The sequence below is a fragment of the Sorex araneus genome, chromosome 4, assembly GCF_027595985.1.
Source record: "Sorex araneus isolate mSorAra2 chromosome 4, mSorAra2.pri, whole genome shotgun sequence".
Taxonomy (NCBI): Eukaryota; Metazoa; Chordata; class Mammalia; order Eulipotyphla; family Soricidae; genus Sorex; species Sorex araneus.
Genome location: NC_073305.1, coordinates 211,915,064 through 211,934,168, shown reverse-complemented (window position 1 = coordinate 211,934,168; position 19,105 = coordinate 211,915,064).

Sequence of the window (19,105 nt, the reverse complement as noted above, 5' to 3'; positions counted from 1 at the left end):
AGAGTATGGGGAATATTGTCTGCCATGGAGTCAGGGGGAGGGTGGTAAAGGGGGGGTATACCTGGGATATTGGTGGTGGGGAATGTGCCCTGGTGGAGGGATGGGTGTTGGATCATTGTGAGATTGTAACTCAAACATGAAAGCTCAAAACTATCTCACGGTGATTCAATAAAATAAAAAAAAAAGAGAGAGAAGACCCAAGAGGTTGTCCTCAAGGGCTTGAGAGAGCGCGCCTGGAGTAAGGAGCTTGCCTTACATGTAGCAGGTCCCAGTTTGATCTCTCATGAGCACTGCCACGACTGGACTGGAGCAAAAGCACAGTGGGTAGGGTGTTTGCCTTGCACACGACCCAGGTTCGATTCCTCCGTCCCTCTCAGAGAGCCCGGCAAGCTACCGAGAGTATCCCGCCCACATGGCAGAGCCTGGCAAGCTACCCGTGGCGTATTCGATATGCCAAAACCAGTAAAACAAGTCTCACAATGGAGACGTTACTGGTGCCTGCTGGAGCAAATCGATGAGCAACGGGACAACAGTGCTACAGTGCTACAGAGCACTTTCAAGGCTCACTCCTGAGCACAGAGCCAGGCATAACCATCTCCCCCACCCGTCCTGACATTGCTGAGTATGGTCTAAGCCCTCTCTCCAGTCCCACTTTTCTTTTTTTGCCGGGGGGGCAGGGTTTAGACCCAGCAATGCTCAAGGGTTACTCCTGGCAATGCTCGGAGGATGATATGGGATGCCGGGTATCGAACCCAGGTCAGCTGCATGCAAGGCAAACTATTGCTCTGGCCCCCAGTCCCAGTGCTACAGTGCTACAGTATATATATATATATATATCTCCTATCTCCAAAATTCATTCATCTGTCATTGGACACCTAGGTTGATTCCTTGTCTTAGCTCCTGTACCGAGTGCAGCAATGAATAACGGTGTGCATATGTCCTTTTGAGAGTGTTCTTATGCCCTGTGTGTCGATGCCCCAAAGTGGTATTGCTGGTTCAGAAGGCAGTTCAAGTCTAAGTTTGATCAGCAGCCTTTAGGAATGCAGTTTCAGACCAGGGCGATGGCCCAAAGGGCTTGAGCACAAGCTGTGCATGCAGGAGGCCCAGGCCGATCTGTGGCATCATAAGGTCCCCTGAGCCCCTCCAGGAGCAACCCTGAATGCCTGAAGTAGCCCCTGAGCACTGCGGGATCTGATCCCCGAACCCATCCTCTACCCCCCTCAAAACAAAAAAATAAAGTAATCATGCGTCTTTGATAGGGGTTCCACGGCTGCTGAGAAAGGTCGGGAAAGACTTGAGTAACTAAACCCAAGCAAAGTCGCACATTTCACTCCACCCAAGAGCTTCCTTGGCCTAACGATCACTTTGGTGTTGCTCCATCAGAGTCCAGCCCCGTCCTCCCCAAGGGGCCAATAGAGAAAGCAGGTTCCCTCCAGGCCACGCTGGGCTCGGGACACGAGGCCTCCTGGCCAGGCTGCCATGCCACCGTTTCCACCAGACGTATCTCCTGAGTCCTTTCTTCCCACAGATCATTTAAAGCTCCTTTTCGCTGTATTCCCAGAAATGCAGGTGGTGGGGCGCCCCCCACCCCCCCACTCCCTGCTGGAACTTAGATTCTGTCTCTGGACCACACGGCAAGGCTTCTCAGGGCAAGTGGTTCTGCCGGGCCGGGCCTCAGAGCCCTGGGTCTGAGTCCCAGCATGAAGGGGTTCCCTGAGTGCTGCTGGGAGCTGGGCTGGGGATGTCACTCAGTGGTAGAGTCATGTGACCTGCATGCCTGGGACTGGGAATTTGATTCTAGGGCCGTAGTGGACCCTTAATGTGGTCCCTGGGGCCACAAACCTGTTGTGTACCCGTGTTTGACCGACAAACATGTGACAATCTCAATAGAGGTAAAGGAAGGGAGTGTGGCATGAACTGGGAAGTATCACTGTATCACTGCATCACTGTCATCCGGTTGCTCGTTGATTTACTCGAGCGGGCACCAGTAACGTCTCGATTCCTCCCAGCCCTGAGATTTTAGCAGCCTCTCCTTAGTCGTCTTTCCCAAAGATTGGAGGCTCTTTCAGGCTTTTTATTTTCCCCCTGACCCTGAAAACTGGGAAGCAGGGAAAAAAAAATCCAACCAAGCGCTATCTTTGAGAGATTGACATAGAAGGTCCTAGGAAAGGGCTGAGGTTTGAGGATTTTTAGCGTTCATCAGATAACTTTATTTTTTGATCACTGTCACTGTCGTCCCGTTGCTCATCGATTTGCTCAAGCGGGCACCAGTAACTTCTCCATCGTGAGACTTGTTACTGTTTTTGGCATATCAAATACACCATGGGTAGCTTGCCAGGCTCTGCCGTGTGGGCGAGATACTCTTGGTAGCTTGCCGGGCTCTCCAAGAGGGACAGAGGAATCGAACCTGGGTCGGCCGCATGCAAGGCAAATGCCCTACCCGCTGTGCTATCGCTTCAGCCTAAGAACTAAGGTAGCAAATAAGCATAAGCAGGAGGTAAGTTCATGATCAAAAGACCACCTTGAAGTCAGTGGGCCCTAGGGGTGGCTTATGTGTGTGTGTGGACGGGGGGAGGAGAGAGACAGTCAATTTCTCCCCATCCACCTCTGCCACCCCAGGACGCAGAGTTACCACGTTCTTGTCTTGCCTCACAGAAGAGAATTTCAGGAGTAGATGAGCAGTGAAGTAAAACAGATTTTATTTGGAGGTTTTCAGGTAGGGGAAGGAGAGAAAGTGAGAGAGAGCAACACACTCAAGAGAGAACCCGGGCTTCTCCATAAGGTGGCAGGGGCCCCTGCAGGCACCCCAGTATTATTTAAAAATATTTGGGGCGAAAGCTATAGTACAGCAGGTAGGGCACTTACCTGCCTTGCACATGGCCAACCTGGGTTTGATCCCTGGCATCCCATCTGGTCCCCTGAGCACCACCAGGTGTAATTCCTGAGTGCAGAGCCAGGAGGAAGCCCTGAGCACTGCCAGGTGTAGTTTCCAAACAAAACAACAACAACAAAATGATTTATTTGGGGGCCAGAGAGATAGTCCGGGTGGGAAGGTGTCTTGCACGCTGCTGACCTGGTTTCATCTCCAGCACTAGGAAGGGTCCCCCACTCACGACCCCCCTCCTGCACACACACATTCACAGGACTGACTCCTGAGCACAGAGATGGGAATAAGCCCTGAGCGCAACTGAGTGTGGCCCCAAAATCATCAGTAAGAAAAATATATTTTGGACTTTGGGTGCTGGGGAACTATTCCCAGCTCCATGCATGGTGGGGACCATGTGGTCCCGGGGGTTGAACCCGGTCCTCTGGCCATGCAAAGCACGTGCTCGGTGCTTTGTGCTGTCTCCGGCCCCCACCCTCAGAGGCTTTTAATGACCAGCCAGGAATGAGAAAACTCACCTGGGCCAGGGCGTGTTTTGGACTAAACCACTACACACAGTTCTTCCAAATGGGTTTTTTTTTCTGCACAAGCCTCTCTTGGTTGCACCAACCCTAAACCCTCATCGGACAGAGTTTTCTCTGATCAGGGCAAGAACTAGGGCAAAGCGGAAGAGGTGTGGAAGGTAGAGAATTTAAAGAGGATCTTACCTGATTTTATTTTTTTTTTTTTGGTTTTGTGTCACACCCAGCGTTGCCCAGGCATTCCTCCTGTCTTGAGCTCGGGGCTCACTCATCTCGATACTCAGAAGATGATGTATGTGGGGTGTCAGGAACCGAGCCCCAAGTCAGCCGCATAGAAGGCAAGTGTCTTTTCTGCTCTAGTATCTCCTGGGCCCCCTGATCCTTAAATTTTGAACCTTTTATACTTCACCCTAACCGGAGTCATACAACACTCACTCCGTGGAGGAGACATTGCTTCCAAGGGCGAAAAAAAAAAATGGGTTTTGGTTGGAGGCAAAATGGAACGTTGGTGCTTTTTTGTGTATGATTCTGTTCCAGGACCTAATCAGACACACTGTACATCTGTGTTATGAAAATTTTATGGAGAATGGCTAATAGAGGAAAAAAAATGTCTAAAAGGCTCCTCAGGGAGGGAGGCAGTAAAAACAAAACAAAAAAGGATGCAGAAGCATGGTCCGCAAACATTGGGTCTACCAGCTCGGCAGCGCTTGAAATGCAGCAAGGCCCCGAGCTGAGTTTTATTTTCCAAGTAATTAATTCCCAGGGAAGTGCCTACCTATGACATCTCTGTTAGCAGGGACCGAGCAGATGGACGAAGTAAGTAAGAGACTCACAGATCCCTGGCTCCCGGGTCCACACATGTCCTAGACACAGGTGGGACGTGCCCGCCATTGGCACGGGTAAGCACCACTGGCTCACCGTGTTTTACCAGTCAGCTACTATATCGCACCGGACAAGAGGCAGATGGGAGGTAGAGGGAAGGCAGAAGCAAGAGAAGATTCTACGGAGGGAACAAACGCAGGCGGAAAGGACACAAGGTGAAAAGACATCGCCCAGCCTGGGACTCCCGGAGAATGGGCGAGGAGAGCAAAAACAGGCCACTCGCAAGCCGTTCTTTTTTTTTTTTCTTTTTCTTTTTGGGTCACCCCCCCAGCGATGCTCAGGGGTTACTCCTGGCTCTGCACTCAGGAGTTACTCCTGGTGGTGCTTGGGGAACCCTATGGGATGCTGGGAATTGAACCCAGGTCAGCCGGGTGCAAGGCAAACGCCCTCCCCGCTGTGCTATCGCTCCAGCCCCTCGCAAGCCACTCTAGAGGCCGACAGCCTCAGTGCCACGAGTGTTTCGGGCCAGTGGGCAGCTGGGTGTGTCTGAGCACTGCAGCAGAAGGGGTGTGACCTGCAGTGAGAGTCAAGTTGTCCCTGGGCTCTACAGCCATGTCCCCGGCAGCTTGGAAAGATGTGTGTTGTGGGGGAGAATAATGAATAAGGAGAAAAATTATGTGTGTGTGTGTGTGTGTGAGAGAGAGAGAGAATAATTCACTATCACTATCACTATCATCCTATTGCTCATCGATTTGCTCAAGCGGGCACCAGTAACGTCTCCATTGTGAGACTTGTTACTGTTGTTACTTGTTGTTACTTGTTGTTTTGGCATATTGGATACGCCATGGGGAGCTTGCCAGGCTCTGCCGTGTGGGTGAGATATTCTCAGGTAGCTTGCCGGGCTCTCCGAGAGGGACGGAGGAATCGAACCCGGGTCCAAACCTGGGTCGGCCATGTGTAAGGCGAACGGCCTACCGCTGTGCTATCGCTCCAGTGTACACATGTTTTGTGTGTGTGTGTGTGTGTGTGTGTGCGTGCGCACACGCATATTGGGCCTGCAGAGTCTATGTGTCAGACATGCAGGGTGTAGATGTGTGTGTATGTGTACGTGTGTGTGTGTATGTGAAGGGGAGCTTGTAGTTCTCAGGAATGGGAGGAGGTCCCCAGGGTCCCCGTTTTCTTGTCCATAAAGGTGGGTGCAGCTGGGTCTTTTGAAGGGTCATTAGTCTTTACTTTGGTCAATGAAGGGTCATTTGTCACTTTGGTCAGTGAAGGGTCATTAGTCCAGTAGTCGCATTGGTCAATGAAGGGTCAGTCAGTTCCCTGCTCTGTCTCCCTGGCTTAAACGAGGTCACTTGCTGCAGTGGTGAGTGTCACACCCACGCCTTGGCCGGACTGAGTGCCATCGAGGAGGACTAAGGCATCAGGGAAAACCTGCCTCTGGGCGGTGCTCCTGGGCTGAGTCTCGGAGGAGGACTGGGAGGGCCCTATGCCCTCAGCCCCCAATTCAACTTGATTGCTCAAGCATCGGGGCCTTAGGGGCGCGGGGGGCGGGGAACCATCACCCCTATTCCTCTGCAGCAGCAGAGACAGGAGTGCCTAACAGGCTGTGAATAATTCAGATGCAATCACAGGCAAACGCCTTCCCTTCCTTCCCCTCTTCTTTTCCTCCTCGAGCCTCAGGAAGTGATTCCGGGATAGCTGAGGTCCAGACATCTGCCTCCAGAAACAGATGCACGTTCCTTTCTGGAGGCCGCGAAAGCCCCCGTGGCCATGTGTCTGGGGTGTGGGCAGGGGTGCACAGGCACCTCCTCCCCTCAGCCCTTTCCAAGGCTGCCAGGAGCGGGCTGGACCGTGTGGCTCCCTCGGTGCCACGCAGGGGTCTCTGAGCCGGTGTTTGCTAGACGGGGAGGCAGGTGTGCGATGCGGACCATGCAGATGGATGACATGACAATTTTGTGGTGTCGCATCTCTGAAGAGGCCTCATCGCCACTCCGCAATCCCATTACACGCACACGGCAGCGACTTCAAACCTCATTACTCACTTGTAACCCGCCACATTCTCCCCCACCTCTTGGGAGAATTTTTTTTTTTTTGGCTGGAGCCGGGGTGCTGAGGGGGGCAGGGTGGGGCACAGCCAGCGATGCTCCTGGCTCTGCACTCAGGGATTGCTCCTGGCGGGGCTCGGGGGACCAGCTGGGATATACGGGGCTTCAAACCCCGGCCAGCCATGTGCAAGGCAAATTTTGCCTTCCCTGCTGTACTGTCTCTCCAGCCACAGGACTTTTGAGCGTCCAGCTCTGGGCCACCACAAGACAGTCTCCAGGAGTCTGTGCTGGGGAAATCAATGAGTAGAAATGTGGCAGCTTCCTTCCTCAAACAGCGCTTTCCTCTTGAATGAAGCTGGACGCTCAGAGAGCTCCTGCGGCTTCACTCCAGGAGGTGGCCACAAAGTCGAGGCAGTGGCCGACTGGGGGTTCGATCCTCAGCATCCCAGATGGTCCCTCGAGCGAGCGCAGAGCCAGGAGTAACCCCTGAACATCGCTGCTTGATTGTGACCCCCCCACCCAAAACCTAAAAAATTAAATAAACGCAATAAAGTGCACTAAATGCTAAGCAAAGCTGCTGGACCTACGACTCTGTGAGGGTGAAATTTGTTTTCCATGAACCACAGAGCGGCCCGATCCAGGACCAGTTCCAAGTCTCTGTGGTTTGTGCATTTACCAGCAGCCTCCCACCAATGAACCCGTTTCCTCATCACCTGCCCCTCCCCGACACCCCCCACTCTGCCGCTCTGACACCCCTCCCAGGCAGCACAGAGGTTGGCACACGAATTAATGCCCCCCATGGGCCTTAATAAAAACCCTGAGCCAAGCCAGCCGCCTGCGGAGCAGGTGAGGAAGCAATTAGCATCCCTGACTTAATGGCCCTGTGGTTCTCTCCCGGAGCCAGGAGCCAGGCCAATTACGAGATGGAAATACAGTTTGGGCCAGTTGCTGATGGACAGAGCCCGCGTGGGGAGACAAAGCCTCCTTACCCAGGTGCGAGTGGGGACCCTCTATCTGGACTGGCCCGAGTGCAGGCCACGGAAGGGAGCCCTCTTAGAAGTCAGGCTGCAGGGGCTGGAGCAATAGCACAGTGGGTAGGGCCTTTGCTTGCATGCGGCCGACCCGGGTTCGATTCCCAGCATCCCATATGGCCCCCTGAGCACCACCAGGGGTGATTTCTGAGTGCAGAGCACGAGTAACCCCTGTGCATCGCCGGGTGTGACCCAAAAAGCAAAAAAAAAAAAAAAAAAAAGAAGTCAGGCTGCGGAAATGCCAACACCTGTGCTCCCTGAGGGGCGGAGGGGCTTCTCTGGTGGGGCGGAACCGAGGTATAATCCTAGAAGGAATGATTGACTGTGGGCTGGAGCGATAGGACAGCGGGGAGTGCATTTGTCTTGCACACACCAGACCTGGGTTTGATCTCTGGCATCCCATAGGGCCCCCTGGTCTTGCCAGGAGTGATCACTGAGTACAGAGCTAGGAGTAAGCTCTCAGCACTGCTGAGTGTGCCCCCATACCACTGTAGCACTGTCGCACTGTCGTCCCGTGGCTCATCGATTTGCTCGAGCGGGCACCAGTAACATCTCCATTGTGAGACTTCTTGTTACTGTTTTTGGCATATCGAATATGCCACGGGGAGCTTGCCAGGCTCTGCCATGCGGGCGGGATACTCTTGGTAGTTTGCCGGGCTCTCCAAAAGGGACGAAGGAATCGAACCCAGGTTGGCCGCGTGCAAGGCAATTACCCTACCCGCTGTGCTATCGCTCCAGCCCCCCCATACCACTACTGCTAATAATAGTAATTGCCCATGAGATACGTAACCGATGCATTTATTTCCTTCCTTCCTTTCCTTCCGGTGTTTGGGTCACACCCAGCAACACTCAGGAGTTACTCCTGCCTCTGCACTCAGGAAATAATCCTGGCAGTACTCAGGGGACTGCATGAAGACGCTGGGGGTCGAACGTGGGTCAGGCACAGGCAAGGCGAGTGCTTTACCCACTGTACTATCTCTCCAGCCACCTCTCTGGCAAGCAAGAAAGCAGTGAAGCCACAGAGACGCGCCTCTATGGAGAGGTGGTGTTTCTGGCTGGACCAAGACAAGTGTGGTAGCTGTTTAACTGAGCACCTAGTACATGCTGCTCTGCTACATTCTGCTCTGTTAAGTGCCAGGGTGCTAGCAGGACAGAGAACAGACCCGAACCTCCTCCCTCCGGAGCTCATCTCCCTGTTCGAGGGAGTGAGCACATGGGAAGTTTGTTGGCACTTGGAGACTGGGACCGAGTGATGAGCGTGATTCAAATTCTTCAAGGTCAAATTGCTGGGCCAGATGGATGACCTTGGGCCCTGATCTTGGTTGGGGGGTGCTAAAAACTTCTAAGAATGCCTTCAGGGGGAGCCCTGGGAGAGGGTAGAGAGTTTGTGCCCAGATCCTGGGTATGTCAAGGAGGAACTCAGGTTGAATGAGAGCATGTGATTTTCCTTTTTTCTTCTTCAATTTTTATATATTTTATTTTCATAAAGTAGTTCACAATAGCTCACTGTCACTGTCATCCCGTTGCTCGATTTGCTCGAGCGGGCACCAGTAATGTCTCCATCGTGAGACTTGTTGTTACTGTTTTTGGCATATAGAATATACCACGAGTAGCTTGCCAGGCTCTGCTGTGCGGGTGAGATACTCTTGGTAGCTTACCGGGCTCTCCGAGAGGGGCGGAAGAATCGAACCTGGGTTGGCAGTGTGCAAGGCAAATGCCCTACCCACTGTGCTATCACTCCAGCCCCACAATAGTTCATTGCAGATAATATTCAAACACCAATCCCACCACCGAGGACCTTCCCACCACAATAAGAGGGAAGTGTGTGAAGGTCATTGTATTTCATTCTGGTGCCATTTAAGTCCACATATAGGAGAATACAAGCAAGTGTGTTAGAACCAGACAAATGTGTGCTACTTTTGGTATGTAAGTGGGCTAGAGTATAAGAGGTCATTTGCGGCCAAGCGCTCCAGGAAATTCTAAGGCAATTCTCTTCCGGGAGCTTTATTTCATAGTCTCTGGGTCTTGGCTGTTGATGAGACTCCATGGCGCTGGGGGCAGTGTGTGGGGGTGACTGCCAAGCTACTGGAAAACTGGGGAGCTGGGTGGAGGAGGCCCAGTCCAGCTCCAAGTGGGCTTGGAGATCTCAGTCACAGGTTCCTACATATCTGGGTTTCCCTGCCAGTCCGCTCTCTGGTGAGGTTCATCCCGGTTTGGGTGAGGCTCGTGCCCTCTTGGGTAAGGCTCGTCCGAGCTTATGGAGAGTGGCCTTGAGCATGGCGGTGCTTGGGTTCTGGGGGTTTTGGGCTGCCGGGGCTCTGCTTGGGGTGGGGAGGGAAACTCAACCCGCCCCCCTCCAAGGTGCCCTGATTTTCTTTTGTTAAGAACATTTTAAATCAATTTATCTATTAATTATTCATTTTGTCTTTTGGGCCCTACCTGGCAGTACTTGGGGTTACTCCCAGATTCATGCTCACAGTGGGCTGCACTCAAAGAGACGTGCTGCTCTGCTTGCAGTGCTCCTTGAGGGTCCATGTGGTCTTTGCATACGCCCAGCAGCCACACTTTCTGGCATCGTGCTTAGAAACAAACAAGAGCAAAGCCTCTTGTTTGCCTTGAAGTCATGGTGCTCACTGAGGGGGTCACACCCCTTTTTTTGCGGTGTCGACGTGTACCTGGCTGTGGTGAGGCTGGAAATCATTTGTGATGCAGGCAAACAGAGCTACCAGAGAGCTTCCCAGATCCCACTTGGCACATGTGGGACGCCAGGGATTAGAACTCGTGACCACATGCTTGCCAGTAGCCTTTTTCAACTGACTGACATATCCCCCGTGCTCCCCCCAACCATGAACCTCTAGCATAGTCCAAGGGGGTGAATCTCACATAAATGGGGGGCCAGGGCATGAGATGAGGGGTCATTGTTGTGAAACACTGCTCAAAGCCCCTGGTCTGATCCATTCATTATACCCGGTTCTTCATCCTTAGAAAGGGAACTGCACTGTAGCATGTGGTCTGGAATGAGTAGGCTCATGTGTGTCTGCACACACACACACACACACGTGTGCGTGTGTATTCGCCAGTTATCATCCTGTTTGCAAAATTACCTCTCCCCCTCCAGATGAGAGTCCGCCTCTTTTTCCTTGGGCCCCCAATGTCTCCTGCACCAGAAGGGGGAGCAGATCAGTCATCCAGGGATGCAGGGGTGGGGTGGGGGAGTCTCAGACTGGGGGAAATGGGGGGGGCGGGCGTGGGTCCTGGCCGTCTCACTGTGTCCTTGCACTTGGAGACCTCTCTTCACTTTGTTTTTAAATATTTTCCGAAGCTCTAATTGCTATACCTCCTCAAATGTTTTTAATACCGGCAATCAGTGACTACCGCAATTAGGAGGCCTAATTACCATCGGCATTCTCTCTCTCTCTCCGAAACCAGTCACAAATAAACCTTAATGAAGACCAGCCAGCGCTCTCCCTCCAGTCTGAAGCCATTTGTAATCAGCTTCCGTTATAGTCGGAGGCGCGGGCAGGGGAGGTCTTTGCAGGCTGGTTAGCAGCAGGAGGAAGGGCGCTGGGGCCGGGAGGAGGGTGGAGGGCCGCCTGGGGCCATGCGTGTGTGCCCAAATCGGTTTGTGGTCAGTCCCCCCCCCCTCCCCTGCCTTTATCTGGGGGGAGCGGGGAGGCGGGAGGGAGCGGCCAAGTACAGTCTTGACAAAAGCGCACAAGGTGCCCGGAAGTGACCTTTCCCTTTGGCATTCCTGTTATTGCAACGGGAGTTAGAAGGAGACAGAGAGCTGGTGGGAAGGCAAGATCCCCCTTGGCACAGGCTCGCTGAGAGCACTTGTACAGAGTACCTGCGGGGGGGGGGGTGGGCATGTGACTTCTTATCTAGCATGAGGCTGGCGGTACAGTCACTGGAGCCGCAAGATGACATCCAGGACAGCAATGATGTCATAAGAGAAGGAGTTGCATCAAGGGAAGCGGGGCAAGGTTATTTATAGCAAGAAAGAAGAGAAGTGGGGCTGGAGCGATAGCACAGCGGGTAGGGCGTTTGCCTTGCACGCGGCCGACCCGGGTTCGAGTCCCAGCATCCCATATGGTCCCCTGAGCACTGCCAGGGGTGATTCCTGAGTGCATGAGCCAGGAGTGACCCCTGTGCATCGCCGGGTGTGACCCAAAAAGCAAAAAAAAAAAAAAAAAGAAAGAAAGAAAGAAAGAAGAGAAGTTCCCTGAAACTCGGGGCTGTTCCTGACTCTCACTCAGGAGTGAGTCCCTGTGGTGCTCAGGAGACCATATCAGTTCCCGGGGAGATCAAACTGCAAGGCTGGGAACAAATAAGTAACATACGGTATCATGCATTTGAACATCATAAGGGGCTGGAGAGTTAGTACAGTGGGGAGGGCACTAGCCTTGCACACGGCCAACCCGAGTTCGATCCCCAGCATCCCATATGGTCCCCTGCGCACTGCCAGGAATGATTCCTGAGTGCAGAGCCAGGAGGAACCCATGAACAACACTGGGTATGGCCCAAAGACCAAACCTAACCAAACTGAACAAAAAAAAACAATATCTTAAAAGTTCTCATCACAAACCAAACATAAAAGTCATTATTTGAGGGGGCTGGAGCAATAGCACAGCGGGTAGAGCTTTTGCCTTGCACACGGCCGAACCGGGTTTGATTCCCAGCATCCCATATGGTCCCCTGAGCACCTCCAGGGGTGATTCCTGAGTGCAGAGCCAGGAGTAACCCCTGTGCATCGCCGGGTGTGACCTAAAAAGCAAAAAAGAAAGAAAAAGAAAAAAGAGTCATTATTTGAGGTGATGGATATGAACTAAACTTACCGTAATTATTTCACAATATATACATAGCTGAAATCATTTTGTTGATACCTTAAATAGATGCCAACTTATATGTCAATTCTACCTCATACTCCAGAAAAGTTGCTAAACTGGAAATTAATATTAAATATATTTTTATGTGTTTGTTGGAGAGAGTAGATCTTAAAAGTTCTTGCTACAACACTCAGCAAGTATAACTGTGGGGAGGGCGTATATGAATCTTGTTGTGGGAATAATTATGCCATATATACTTATACCAAAGCATCATCTTTAAGCCTGTTATATCTCAGTAAAGCTGGGGATGGAAGAGAAATTTCCCGGAAGTCTTAAAATATCCCCTCTCTGGGGCTGGAGCGATAGCACAGCAGGTAGGGCATTTGCCTTGCATGCAGCTGACCTGGGTTTGATTCCCAGCATCCCATATGGTCCCCTGAGGAATTACCCAGAGGTAATTCCTGAGTGCAGAGCCAGGAGTAACCTCTGTGCATTGCCCCAAAAGCAAAATAAATAAATAAATAAATAAATAAAGTAAAAAATATCCCTTTCTGGTTCCTGCCTAAAGCCATTGATTCCTGAATCACCTCAAAAAGGACCTGGCATTGGTATTTGATAAGTTGGCCTACACACATTTTTTTTTCTTTTTGGGTCACACCTGGTGATGCACAGGGATTACTCCTAGCTTTGCACTCAGGAATTACTCCTGGCGTTGCTCAGGGGACCCCATGAGATGCTGGGAATCGAACCTGGGTCGGCCATGTGCAAGGCAAATGCCCTACCCGCTGTGCTATCACTCCAACCCTGTCACTGTACTGTCATCCCATTGCTTGTCGATTTGCTCGAGTGGGCACCAGTAACGTCTCTCATTGTGAGACTTGTTGTTACTGTTTTTGGCATATCGATTACACCAATAGGGAGCTTGCCAGGCTTTGCCGTGTGGGCGGGATACTCTCGGTAGCTTGCTGGGCTTTCCTAGAGGGGCAGAGGATTCAAACACGGGTTGGCCGTGTGCAAGGTGAATGCCCTACTGCTGTGCTATCGCTCCAGCCCTACACACATTTTTATGAGTTATATAATATTACAGTAGGCTACACGAATCTTAGATGTGCAACTCAAGGAATTTTTACAGAAGAAATACCTGGTGTGATCCAGTAAGCAACACTTGTGCCCTTTCTCTACTTCTGCCCTGAACTGAGAAGGGCTCTCCAGGGTTAAGAAGCTATAGTAGGAAACAGGCCAGAGACACTACAGGGATTAAGGCACTGGCTTTGCACATGATCAATCAAGGGTTCGATCCCTTAGATGCCTATAGGTCCTCTGAGCACTGCTAGGAGTGATCTCTTAGTGCAGATCGGGAGTGAGCCCTTAGTCTGGTGTGGCCCCCAAAGCAAAATAAAACAAAATGCCCCCCCCTAATAAATCTCTTTGGAATAAGATTTGTTTCATAGGAGGAGTTCTGAAGGTTGGGTGGAGTCTGCCCAGGGGAAAGGAACTTACCTCTGTGTGTCTGTAGTCATTTGTTGATTATGCTTTTGGCCACACCTGGTTTTAGGTAGTTAGGGGGTTTGTCCCAGGAGCTAGGAGTTTATCAGTGCCTAGGGGTTTGTCCCCACACCTAAGGAGGTGTGGGAGTGAACCAAGACTCCCGCATGCTTGGCCCATTGAACCATCCTCATTGAACCTTCTCCTCGACCCACAGGCACATATTTATTGAAATGGTTCCTTTCCCCTCTGTTAGTTTATGGGTCACACCCAGTGATGCTCAGGGGTTACTCCAGGTGGTACTTGGGGGACCATATGGGATACGGAGGATTGAACCTGAGTGGGTCAGCCTTGTGCAAGGCAAACACCCCACCCACTGTGCCATGGCTCCAGGCCCTGCAGGGAGACCTAATTTTTTTTTTTTTTTTATAACCGAATCACTGTGAAATAGTTACAAGCTTTCATGTTTGGGTTACAATCATGCAATGATCAAACACCCACCCCTCCACCAGTGCACATTCCCCACCACCAATATCCCCGGTATAATCCCCCTTTCCCACACTCCCTCTGCCTCCATGGCAGACAATATTCCCTATATTCTCTAGGAGACCTCATTTTAATGGGAGAGACTAAACTTCTAACTCTTTATCCTCGGGGAAGGTGGCAGATAAAGGGAGGGGCAGGCCAGTCCCACCTTTGTTTGCTGTTTACCGTGCCTGTCAGACCTCCTGGCTCTATCCGCACCAAACTCTTTCTTTCTTTTTTTTTTTCTTTTACTTTTTGGGTCATACCCAGCATTGCACAGGAGTTACTCCTGGCTCTGCACTCAGGAATTACCCCAGCAGTGCTTAGCGGACCCATAAGGACCCATAAGTTCGACCTTGGAATCGAACCCTGGTCGGCCCTGTGCAAGGCAAATGCCCTACCACTGTGCTATCACTCTAGCCACACACCCCTGCCCCCCCCCCCCCCCGCCAAACTCTTCCTTTAGCTGAAGCTCTTTATACAGGGAAAGGCAGCCATAGAGGAGAACTATTGAGTTTTACCTGGTTTCATCGCCATATTAAAGAGAAATAAGTGTTACTAATATTTTTCTCTCTTGCATCTGTCTGATGTTGAGAAATGCAGCAGAGGCCGGTTGTGATGGCTGAGTTTGCCAGCTGGGCGGGAGGGGTGTGGCTTTATTATGGGGACAGTGGAAGCAGCTCAACTTAAGGAAGGGACATGGGGAGCAATCACCCTAAAATTCCAGGGGAGGTGGGCATGACAAAAGACCAGGTGTGTTCATTTGGGAATGGAAAAATCTGCCATCTGAGCAACAGGCTGCCATGAGCATCTGAAAATTTGACCCCAAGAAAGGAGACAGATGGGGAATTTGGAGGACGAAGCAATCACACAGCAGGGAGGGCACTTGCATGTGGCCGACCCGGAAATGATCCCTGGTACCCTGTATGGTCTCCTAAACCCGCCAGGAGTGACCCCTGAGCACAGAGCCAGGAGTTACCCTGAGCACCACCTGGTGTGGCCCTCAAATGAAAACAAACACACAAACAAAGAAAAGGACAGTGCAGATAGCCATACAGTGTTCCAACACCGTCTCTTAACACCTATTCCAGCTCCTGTCCATACAATGTTCCAACACTGGTCCCTTGGAACACTCAGACTGACACTCAACCATGAGCAACTTTGTACTGTTAGGGTCTGGTATGATAATTCCCCCCTCTCCGAACCCGCACAAAGGGTTCAGCCAGGAATGTAATACACCAGCAGAGTTTAGTAAGCCAGCGAGCTGGGGTCAAGCCTCTAGGCACGCAGGCCCAAGCAAGACCCCGAGCCAGGGAAAAGCTGCTAGTTTTATAGTTTTGCTTCCATCATAGCCCGCGCTTACAAATTCAAACAAAAACGCAAGTGAAAATGGCAAGTTTCATAATTCAGAAGAAAACATGCTGTCAAATAGTACAAAGAAGCAGTTACAGAGAGGTGACCTAGACATGTTTCCAGAACGTTCTGGCAGCGACCCACCCTGCTTGTGTCTGGGTGCCTTCTATGCACTGTGAATAGCGGTTAGGAAACTATTTGCCAAGGCCAAGTTTCTAGCCCTAATGACCTTCCCTCACAGATGGCCGGGGCGGTAGAATCGGGGTTTTAAGAAAAACAAAAAGGTTTAAGTCAAACAAAACGTGAAGCAGGAACCAAGCATGACGGAGTCGCTCCTGCCCCGCACTGTGTCCAACAGTAACTGTGTTTCTCAAGGTGATTTAAAAAAATAGAAACCCAAACCCAAGACAGTGCAGATAGTAACAGAGGGCGGGAAGTGTGGGAGCTCTGGGGATGGGGGGAGAGTCACTATCTGCCCCCCTCCCCCAGAGCTGGAGACCCCTTGTTTTCCTTTAGACCCCACGTGACAGAGCCCTTGCTGTCTCTGATTTTCTCTTATTGCTGCCACTCACATCAATTCGATCCGGCAACTCTTAAGTGCAAAATCATCAGTTCAAGGACTGGAGCTATAGCACAGCGGGGAGGGCATTTGCCTTGCACGCAGCCGACCCAGGTTCGATTCCCAGCATCTCATAGGGTCCCCTGAGCACCGCCAGGAGTAATTCCTGAGCATAGAGCCAGGAGCAACCCCTGTGCATCGCTGGGTGTGACCCAAAAAGCAAAAAAAAAAAATCATCAGTTCAGATCATCCACATGACTTTACTTTTTTCTGTCTGGGTTTTGGGACACCCCTGGCTATGGCGAGGGCTCAGGGGTCACTCTTCCTGGGTTCTGGGGACCCTCTGCAGTGCTGCATATTAGAATCGGGTCAGTCGCATACAAGGCTCGTGTCTTACTTGCTGTGCTTTGGCTCCGGCCGCAGCCAGGTAAATTTTCTTTTTTTGCCGGGGGGGGGGGGATGGATGGGGGGTGGGGATTGAGGATTGGGGCTTGGGTCACACCCGGCGGTGCTTACTCCTGCCTCTGTGTTTAGGGGTTGCTCCTGGTGGACTTGGGGGGACCCTCAGGGATGCTGGGAGGACGAACCCTGGTTGTCCGTGTGCAAGGCAAGTGCCCGACCCACTGTACCATCCCTATGGCCCACAGATGACTCTTCTTTTTTTTTTTTTGCTTTTTGGGTCACACCCAGCAATGCACAAAGGTCACTCCTGGCTCTGCACTCAGGAATTACCCCTGGCGGTGCTCAGGGGACCATATGGGATGCTGGGAATTGAACCCGGGTCGGCCGTGTGCAAGGCAAATGCCCTACCCGCTGTGCTATCACTCCAGCCCCACAGATGACTCTTCAAACAATAAGGTGCTTTATGACTTTTTAAAAACGACCCCTATTTGGGGATCAAATGAGGGGCCTTCTGGAAGCCAGACGAGTGCCTCGGGCCCTGTGCTGTCTCTCAGGCCCACATCAAAGGTTTGAAGGGCTGGAGCCCGTCTATACCTCCCGCTCAGGGACTCCTTCCTGGAGGTCAGCTAGTGTGGGGAGGGAGGGGTGACCCAGGCCAGCGCCAGCACCACCCGCCCACGAGCCATCGCTGATCCCAGCTTTGTCTGTCTCTAAGCGCAGGACAGGGAGGCAAAGAAGACGCAAGGAATCTGTATAATGCTTTTGGGAGTATTGCCATTTTGACAATGTTTATTCTCCCTATCCATGAGCAGGGGATATTTTTCCATTTCCTCATGTCCTCTTTTATTTCATGAAGTAGCGTTTTATAGTTTTCTTTGTAGAGGTCCTTTACTTCTTTAGTTAAGCTGATTCCAAGGTATTTGATTTTCTGGGGCACAATTGTGAACGGGATTGCTTTTTTCATGTCCCTTTCCTCTGTCTCATTGTTTGCATATAGGAAGGCCATGGATTTTTGGGTATTGATTTTATAGCCTGCGACTTTACTGTATAGGTCAATTGTTTCTAAGAGTTTCTTACTAGAGCTTTTAGGTTTCTCTAGGTATAGTATCATATCGTCAATCCCTATAGGGATACCCATGGCATTCTTCAAAGAAACGGAGCAAGCAATCCTGAAATTTATATGGAACAATAAACGCCCATGGATAGCTAAAACAATTCTTGGGAAAAAGATGATGGGAGGCATCACCCTTCCCAACCTTAAACTCTACTACAAAGCGGTAACAATTAAAACAGCATGGTACTGGAACAAAGGCAGAGCTGCAGACCAATGGAACAGGGTGGAATATCCCCACACACAACCTCAAATGTATGATCATCTAATCTTTGATAAAGGTGCAAGAGATGTGAAGTGGAGCAAGGAAAGTCTCTTTAACAAATGGTGCTGGCACAACTGGACAACCACATGCAAAAAAATGGGCTTAGAACTCGATCTGTCACCATGCACAAAAGTCAGATCAAAATGGATTAAAGACCTCAACATCAGACCACAAACCATAAGGTACATTGAAGACAAGGTAGGCAAAACCCTCCAGGATATTGAAGATAAAGGTACCTTCAAAGATGACATGGAACTAAGCAATCTAGTAAAAACAGAGATCAACAAATGGGACTACATTAAACTAAAAAGCTTCTGCACCGCAAAAGAAACAGCGACCAGAATACAAAGACTATCTACAGAATGGGAAAGGATATTTACACAATACCCATCAGATAAGGGGTTGATATCAAGGGTATATAAAGCACTGGTTGAACTCTACAAGAAGAAAACATCCAACCCCATCAAAAAATGGGGCGAAGAAATGAACAGAAACTTTACCAAGGAAGAGATACGAATGGCCAAAAGACACATGAAAAAGTGCTCTACATCACTAATCATCAGAGAGATGCAGATCAAAACAACCTTGAGATACCACCTCACACCACAGAGGCTAGCACACATCCAAAAGAACAAAAGCAACCGCTGTTGGAGAGGATGTGGGGAGAAAGGGACCCTTCTACACTGCTGGTGGGAATGCCGGCTAGTTCAGCCCTTTTGGAAAACAGTATGGACGATTCTCAAAAAACTTGAGGTTGAGCTCCCATTTGACCCAGCAATACCACTGCTGGGAATATACCCCAGAAAAGCCAAAAAGTATAGCCGAAGTGACATATGCACTTATATGTTCACCGCAGCACTGTTTACAATAGGCAGAATCTGGAAAAAACCCGAGTGCCCTAGAACAGATGACTGGTTGAAGAAACTCTGGTACATCTATACAATGGAATACTATGCAGCTGTTAGAAAAAATGAGGTCATGACGTTTGCATATAAGTGGATCAACATGGAAAGTATCATGCTAAGTGAAATGAGTCAGAAAGAGAGAGACAGACATAGAAAGATTGCACTCATCTGTGGAATATAGAATAATAGACTATAAGACAAACACCCAAGAATAGTAGAAATAAGTACCAGGAGGTTGTCACCATGGCTTGGAGGCTGTTCTCTCATTCAGGGCAACTCAGAGAAGGGAACAGCAAGTAAAATGTGGTTGTTGGTCATGTGGGGGAAAGATGATGTGGGCCAAATATAGACTAGAGACTGAACACAAT